This window comes from Mustela lutreola, chromosome 4 (assembly GCF_030435805.1).
Source record: "Mustela lutreola isolate mMusLut2 chromosome 4, mMusLut2.pri, whole genome shotgun sequence".
Lineage (NCBI taxonomy): Eukaryota > Metazoa > Chordata > Mammalia > Carnivora > Mustelidae > Mustela > Mustela lutreola.
Genome location: NC_081293.1, coordinates 147,157,663 through 147,165,962, shown reverse-complemented (window position 1 = coordinate 147,165,962; position 8,300 = coordinate 147,157,663).

Below are 8,300 nucleotides of genomic sequence, written 5' to 3'. Positions count from 1 at the left end.
GACAAGGATGTCCACTTTCACCACTTATATTCTACATAGTACTGAATCGGGCCTCATGTTCTTACACCATACCAATACAGAAGACCAACTGAAGACAGAAAAGTGAGAACTAAGACAAAACTCCTGGAAGAAAACAGGCATTAATTTTTTGACATTAGCTCTAATACCATTTTTCTAGGGGTATCTTCTCAGGCAAGGAAACACATTAAGCAAGTGAGACTCCAGGGAAATGATGGCTTTTGCACAGCAAAGGAAGCCAACAAACAAAAAGGCAAGCTACTGCATAGGAGAAGGTTTTTGCAAATGATATATCCAATAAAGGGTTAACATCTACACTATATATAAAGTACTTACACATCTCAACACCAAAAGCAAACCCCAAATAATCTAATTTTAAAAATGGGTAGAGGACCTGAATAGACACTTTTTCCAAAGAAGACATACAGATGGCTGGCCAACAGACATGAAAATATGGTCACCATCACTAATGATCAGGAATATGCAAATCAAAACCACAATGAGATTATCACTATACACAGGTCAGAGTGATTAGAATCAAAAAGACAAGGAACAAGTGTTGATGAGGATGTGGCAAAAAGGGAAATTCTTGCACTGTTGGGAATATAAACTAGTGAAGCCACTGTAGAAACTATATGGAAACTAATTTTTGGAGTGGTGGGGTGGGGGGGGGGCAGCAAAAGACTTCAGGGAAGACGGTGGAATTAGGAAGATCCTGAACTCACCTCTTCCAAGGGACACACTGAGATAAGTCACATGAGTGAGCTCAGAAAATGACCAGCAGAACAGAGTTCCCACAATTCATGGTGGATAAGAGGCCACAGCTAAAAGAGTAGGAGGGGGTGGGGAGCCTGGGTGGCTCAGTGGGTTAAGCCACTGCCTTCGGCTCAGGTCATGATCTCAGGGTCCTGGGATGGAGTCCCTCATCGGGCTCTCTGCTCAGCAGGGAGCCTGCTTCCCTCTCTCTCTCTCTGCCTGCTTCTCCATCTACTTGTGATTTCTCTCTGTCAAATAAAAAATAAATAAATAAATAAATAAATAAATAAATAAAAATAAAGAGTAGGAGGGGGGTGGAGACATGATTGAGAATTAAACCCTCATTGAGACACAGGGGACCTGCACCAGGAAGACAAGTCCCCTTAACATTTGTCTTTGAAAACCAAAGGTGCTTAACTTTGTTAGTTTTGCAATCATCAGGGCATAACACTGAGTACTTAAAATTTACATACTTAGTTTCAGGAGAGCTGAGGGCCATAGGAAACTGATTCTCTATGGGCCCTTAAAGGCCCATAACCTGCCTGAGTTATAGCATGGAAGCAGCAATTTGAAAAGTGCCTAGGGTATACATGAATATTGACTAATACCTATTTATGCTAGAGGGGAAGGGACAGAAGAGTTCTCCAAGAACAAAATATTTGACAGGTACCATTTCCCTCCATCCACAGGCTGGATAAGTAGACACTTGGTAGAACAAGCATACTCCATCTATCTTGCCTAAGACTTTATGCTCCACCCCCATGCTCTGCGTATCTGACCCATCCAACTCACAAATCGGCAGGTGTCTGCAATGTAGCTTCTGTCTCAACACACCCTACAAGCAGCAGCAGGAACTGGCACCATTCCAAAGTGACTCCTACCTCAAGGAGAGGGGAAGATCTCTCTCTCTCTCACACACACACACACACACACACACACACACTCACCTTCGTACCCACAGTCCCAGCAGACAGGCTGAGAGCAGGCATTGGGCCTGACTGAAGGCCCTGGCCTACCAGCAGAAGTCCCCTGGGACAAGGAAGTCAGAATGCTTTGCAGGTCCATGAGACTACAACTCTGGCAGACATGTGGGGGTAGGCATGGGTCTGACTGCTGACAGCATCCAACTATAGGACCGTTGTGCCCCCTGCACTGGCCCCTTAACGGCACAGGGACCAAACCAGTGTACCCACAATAGGCTTAGTAGCCTATTGCAACTGAAAGCAAACATGAGTCACAACAGTAGGGCACAAACAACTCACATAGGAGACAGCTCTGAAGCACCTGGTCCTGCTGAACAGGGGGTTTGTGCTATAGGGCACCCGAGGAACTTTTCTTCCAAAGGCTACTTCAAGAGCAGGAGAAGTACCTGACTTCCCTAATACTTAGAAACAGACTGAATAAAGGAATAAACCAAATGAAAGACAAGCAGAAAACCACAGCAAAAGAGCTGAATGAAGCGGAGACAAGCAATACACCTGAGAGAATTTAAAGTAACGGTCCACAAAGCTACTCAATGGACTTGAGAGGAAGTGTGTAAGATCTCAGTGCAATGTTCAGCAAAGAGATAGAAAATATAAAAAATAAACATGAAGAACTCAATAACTGAAGTTAAAAATACACTAGAGGGAATTAGCAGACTGGAGGAAGCATAATGGATCAGTGATGTAGAAGAGAGAATAATGGAAATCAGCCAAGCTAAAGAGAAAAAGTAATAAAAACTGATTAAGGAATCTCAGCAACTTCATCAAGCATAACAATAGTTGCATTGTAGGGATCTCAGAAGGAGAATAGAGAGAGATATATAAGCAGTAAAATTTGAAGTAATAGCTGAAAACTTTCCTAACCTGGGAAAGGTAGCAGACATCCAGATCCAGGAGGCATGGAGAACCCCAACCAACCTAACCCAAGGAGATCTACACCAAAGCATATAGTAATTACAATAGCAGAAAGTACCGATAAAGAGAATTTTAAAGTTACAAGAGAAAAGTTACATACAAGCAAAACCCCATAAAGCTAATAGATAAGTTTTCAGCACAAAATCTACAGACCAGAAGGAGTGCCATGATGCATTCAAAGTACTGAAAAGAGGGGCGCCTGGGTGGCTCAGTGGGTTAAAGCCTCTGCCTTCGGCTCAGGTCATGATCCCGGAGTCCTGGGATCGAGCCCCACATCGGGCTCTCTGCTTGGCAGAGAGCTTGCTTCCTCCTCTCTCTCTGCCCGCCTCTCTGCCTACTTGTGATCTCTGTCTGTCAAATAAATAAATAAACAAAATCTTTAAAAAAAATAAAAAAAAAATAAAAAAAAAAAAAATAAAAATAAAAAAAAAAAAAAAAACAAAGTACTGAAAAGAAAAAATGCAACCAAGAACACACTACTCACCAAAGGTCTCTATTAGAATATATGTAGAAATGGTTCCCCAGACCAACGAAAGTTAAAGAGAATTCTTGGGGAGGCAAAGCCATAATCAGGAGTAAAATAATTATGAAATTAAAAAATTTCACAGCTAAATCCAAATAAAAGTAGATTATTCTCTTAACAAAACTGGTATGGAGGTTAAAGCACATATGCAGGAAAATAAATTTTATCTACGTAAATCAGTCAAGAATTTCACAAAATAAGAGGATGTCAAGTATGGCATATACATAAAATGTGAGGAATGAGTAAAAAATGCAACCCATGAGAAAGGGTTTAAACTTAAGCATCAACTTAAAAGAGACTGCTATAAACCTAAGTTGTTTATGAACAACAACAAATTGAAAATCTGTAGTAAGAAGAAAGAAAAGGGAATCCAGGACAGGGTAAGATGGCAGCAGAGCAAGGCTCACCTCAACCCACAAATATCAGTAACTACAAAATCATCCCCAATACCCCAGAAACGGACCTGAAGACTGACAACAAAATCCACAACTAAAGGGAGACAAGAGGCCATAACAAAGAAGGTAGCTACTACAGAGATGTGGCGTGGCAGATAAATGGATCCTGGCTGCTACAGTGGGGAGGGAAACCCTGTCACAGAAAAGGGAGAGACAGAATAACATGCAAGGGAGCGCAGGGGAAAACTAATCCCCACAGCAATTAGCTTGGAAAGCCTCTGATAGGGGCTGAATTTCTGGAGTTCCTGCAAGTAGTACAGTTTAAAGCTTTGAGTTCTAAAGTTCAGTACACTTGTTCCCATAGACCCTAAAAGTCGCTGCACTGCTCTTGGAGAAAAGACATGGCCCACAGCCCACACACATATATGTGGAAACAGTGATCTGAAGAGTGAGCCTGGGACACAGTGGGAGGTTTTTGATTCCAATACTGTGTGTACCTGACGGGCATTCACCTGAGGGCACCGCTACAATTAGTGACTCCCTGGACACAAACCCGGAGCCTGATACTCACCCTGACCCATATCCTAAACTCAGCTTTTAGGAAAGCTCACCTCAGCACACACACAGGCCTCAGCGGGCCTACGACACCCCTAGGTTCTAACCCTAACCCTAAGCAGGGTATTCAGGCTTCTGCCTGCAGAGGCCTGTTACCAAAGCCTATAGATTGGGGACACCTGAGCCATAACAGAAGACTTTGCCTGCCACCCAGAAGGAAATGTGACACTTGGAATTCCAAGGACTCAGAGCAGGAGAAATCTGCTTATGCCCACCTGAGGCCACCCCTATATCTAGAGGATGTCTGGACATCCAGAAGATGCCATGACACTCTGACCCATGCCCTCAACTCAGCCCCCTGGGGAGCTAAGCTCAGAGCCAGCAGATTGGGACAGCTGTGTCCTTAGGCTTCTCTCCCCGGAGGCCTGTCATCAAAGCCCTATAAATTGTGGGCACCTGAGCCATACCAGAAGACTCCACCAGCCAATCAGAACGAAATTGTGCCATTTGGATCTCTACAAAGGACTGAGAGCAAGACACCTGCCATGACTACTTGAACACCCACACATTCTGTGGCCCCATAGACAAAAACCTGGACACTGACCCACATGCTGAACCAAGCCCTTATCTCAGTTCCCCGGAGAGCTTGCCTTAATGCAAGGAGTTTGGGAATGCTGTGCCCCTAAGAGATCACAAGTAGGCAGAGAGGCAGGCAGAAAGAGAGGGGGAAACAGGCTCCCTGCCAAGCAGAGAACATAAGGTGGGGCTCGATCCCAGGACTCTGAGATCATGACCTGAGCCAAAGGCAGAGGCTTTAACCCACTGAGCCACCCAGGCGTCCCATGTGCCCCTAAGTTCTAACACTAACCCTAGGTTGGGTTTTCAGGGTTCTGTCCCCAGACACCTGAAGCACAAGCCTTACAGACTAGGGACTAGTGACACCAGAGTCATAGCAAAAGACTCCCAACTGCCACCAAGAAGGAAGCAATGCCAATTGGAACTTCGCAAAGGATTCAGAGCAGGAGAAATCAGCTACACCCACCAAAGGCAAACCCCATGCTAAGTGGCCCCAGGGACAGAAATGCCCAGCCTGACACACACCCTGACCTACGCCCTCAACTCAGCCCACTTCACTCTCTTCAGCACCTGCAGATTGGGCATGCCATGCTCCAAACCCTAACCCTAACCTTAGGTTGAGTTTTCAGGCTTCTGTCCCCAGAGCTCTGGCACCCAAGTGCTACAAATTGGAGACACATGAGTGATAGCAGTGCATTCAGCCTGCCACCTAGAAAGAGACTATGCCATTTGGAAGTCCGCAAGCAATTTTAGCTGGGGAAAACTGTGATGCACACCTGAGGTGACTCCCATGTTCAATGGACCCGGGGACACAAACCTGGAGATTTACACTAACTCTGACCCACACCCTCAACTCAGCCTCCCGAGGAGCTCGCATCAGTGCCCGCAGATTGGCCATGCCATATCCCTAGTCCCTAACACTAACCTTAAGTTGGGTATATAGGCTTCTGTGCCCAGGAGCCTGGTACCTAAGCCCTACAGTTTGGGTACACCTGAACCATACCAGAAGACATCACCCACAACCCACAAGGAAACCATGCCATTTAAGGCTCTGCAATAGATTCAGAGGAGGAGAAATCTGTTCTGCCCACCGGAGGGCACCCCCAAGTTTAGTGCCTCCCTAGACACAAACCTGAAGCTTGAACTCACGCTCACCCAAGTCCTCAACTTAGGGCCCTGGGAGCTCACCTCAGTGCCACCAGATCAGACCTGCCATGCCCCTAGGCCCTAACTGTAACCCTAAGTTGGGTATTCAGGCTTCCGTCCTAGTACCCCAGCCACACAAACTGGGGACACCTGAGCCATACCAGAGGACTCAGCCTGCCACTCAGAATGAAATCATGCCATTTGGATCTCAGGAAAGGATTGAGAGCAGGAGCCATCTGCAATGTCCCCTTGAAGTCAACCCCCATGTTCAGTAGATCCCTGGACAAAAACCTGGATCTTGACACATACACCGACCCATGCCCTCAACAGTCCCAGGGGGAGCTCACATCAGCTCCCCGAGTTCGGTAGGGAGAGAGAGAGAGGGAGGCAGGCAGAGAGATGGGGGGAAGCAGGCTCCCTGCCGAGCAGAGAACACAATGCAGGGCTTGATCTCGGGATCCTGAGATCATGACCTGAGCTGAAGGCAGAGGCTTTAACCCACTGAGTCACCCAGGTGCCCCCATGTGCCCCTAAGCCCTAACCATGGGGTTTCTGGTTAGGGTTTCTGGCTTCTGTCCCAGAGGCCTAGTACCTAAGCCCTACAGATTGGGGACACCAGAGCCAAACCAGAGGACTCTGACTGCCACCCAGAAGGAAACCATGCCACTTGGAACTCGACAAATGATTCATAACAGGAAAAATCTGCTATGCCCACCCAGGCCACCCCCATGTTTGGAGTCCACAGGGAAAGAAACACCCTGTCTGACACACACCCTGACCCATACCCGCAACTCAGCCCCCAGGAGAGCTCACTTCAGTGTCCGCATATTGACCCTAACCCTAATCCTAGGTTGGGTTTATAGGCTTCTATCCCCAGAGCCCCGGCCCCCAAGTGCTATAGATAGGGGACCCATGAATTATACACCAGTGCATTCCACTGCCGTGCCACTATGACCTACCCCTACCTGCGGGTTGGGTATACAGACTTCTGTGCTCAGAGGCTGGCACTCAAGACCTATAGACTGGTGACACCCGAGTGATACCAAAAGACTTTGCCTGCCACCCGCAAGGAAACTGTGCCATTAGGACCCTGCAATAGATTCAGAGCAGGAGAAATTTCGTATTCCCTCCCGAGGCCACCTCCATGTTTAGCGGTCCCCTGGACACAAACTCAGAGCTTGACACTCATCCTGACCCCCGTCCTCAACTCAGGTCCCAGGGGACCTTGCTTCAACGCCACCATATTGGGCCTGCCATTCCCCTAGGCCCTAATCCTAGGACTGGCATTCAGGTTTCTGTTCCCCCAAGCCCTATAGATTGGGGACACCTGCGCCATACCAGGGGACACTGTCTGCCACCTAGAATGAAACTGTGCCACTGGGATCTCCACAAATAAATGAGACCAGGAGAAATCTGTGATGCCCACCTGAGGCCACACCCCATTCAGCGGACCCCTGGACAAGAAACTGGAACCCGACACAGTGATTCATGCCCTCAGCTCACCTGCCCAGGGACTTGGCCTCCATGCCAGCAGTTCCGGAATGCCGTGCCCCTAAGCCCTAACCCTAACCCTAGGTTGGGGATTCAGGATTCTGTCCCCAGAGGCCTGGCACCCAAGCCCTACGGACGGGACACCAGAGCCATAGCAAAGGACTCTGACTGCCATCCAGAAGGAAATTGTGCCACTTGAAATTCTGGATGGGATTCAGAGCAGGAGAAATTTGCTATGCCCACCTGAGGCCACCCCCATGTTCAGTGGCCCCAGGGACACAAACCCCCAGTCTTACACCCACCCTGACCTATCCCCTTAACTCAGGCCCCAGGGGAGCTCACTTCAGCATCTGCAGATTGAACCTGCTGTGCCCCTAGGCCCTAACTGTAACCCTAGGTTGGATATTCAGGCTTCTGTCCCCACAGGCTAGTACCCAAGCCCTATAGACTAGGGACACCTGAGCCATACAAAAGACCTTTCCCGTTGGAACTCTGCAATAGATTCAGAGCAGTAGAGATCGGCTATGCCCCCATGTTTAGTGGCACCCTGGACACAAACCCAGACCTTGATACTCACCCTTGACCTACCCCTTCAACTCAGGTTCCAGGAGAACTCGCCTCAGCCCACAGATTGGGCCTGCCATATACCTAAGCCCTAATCATAACCCTAGGTTGGGTTTTCAGGCTTCTCTCCCCAAAGCCCCAGCACCCAAGTGCTACCGATTGGGGACCCATGAACTATACCAGTGCATTCAGCCTGCTACCCAGAAAGAAACCGTGCCATTTGGAAGTACACAAATGATTCATAACAGGAGAAATATGCTATGCCTACCTAAGGCCACCCTCATGTTCAGAGGTCCCAGGGAGAGAACTACACACTCTAACCCACGCCCTCAATGCAACCCCCAGGATAACTGCCTTCAGTGTCTGAAAATCGGGCAT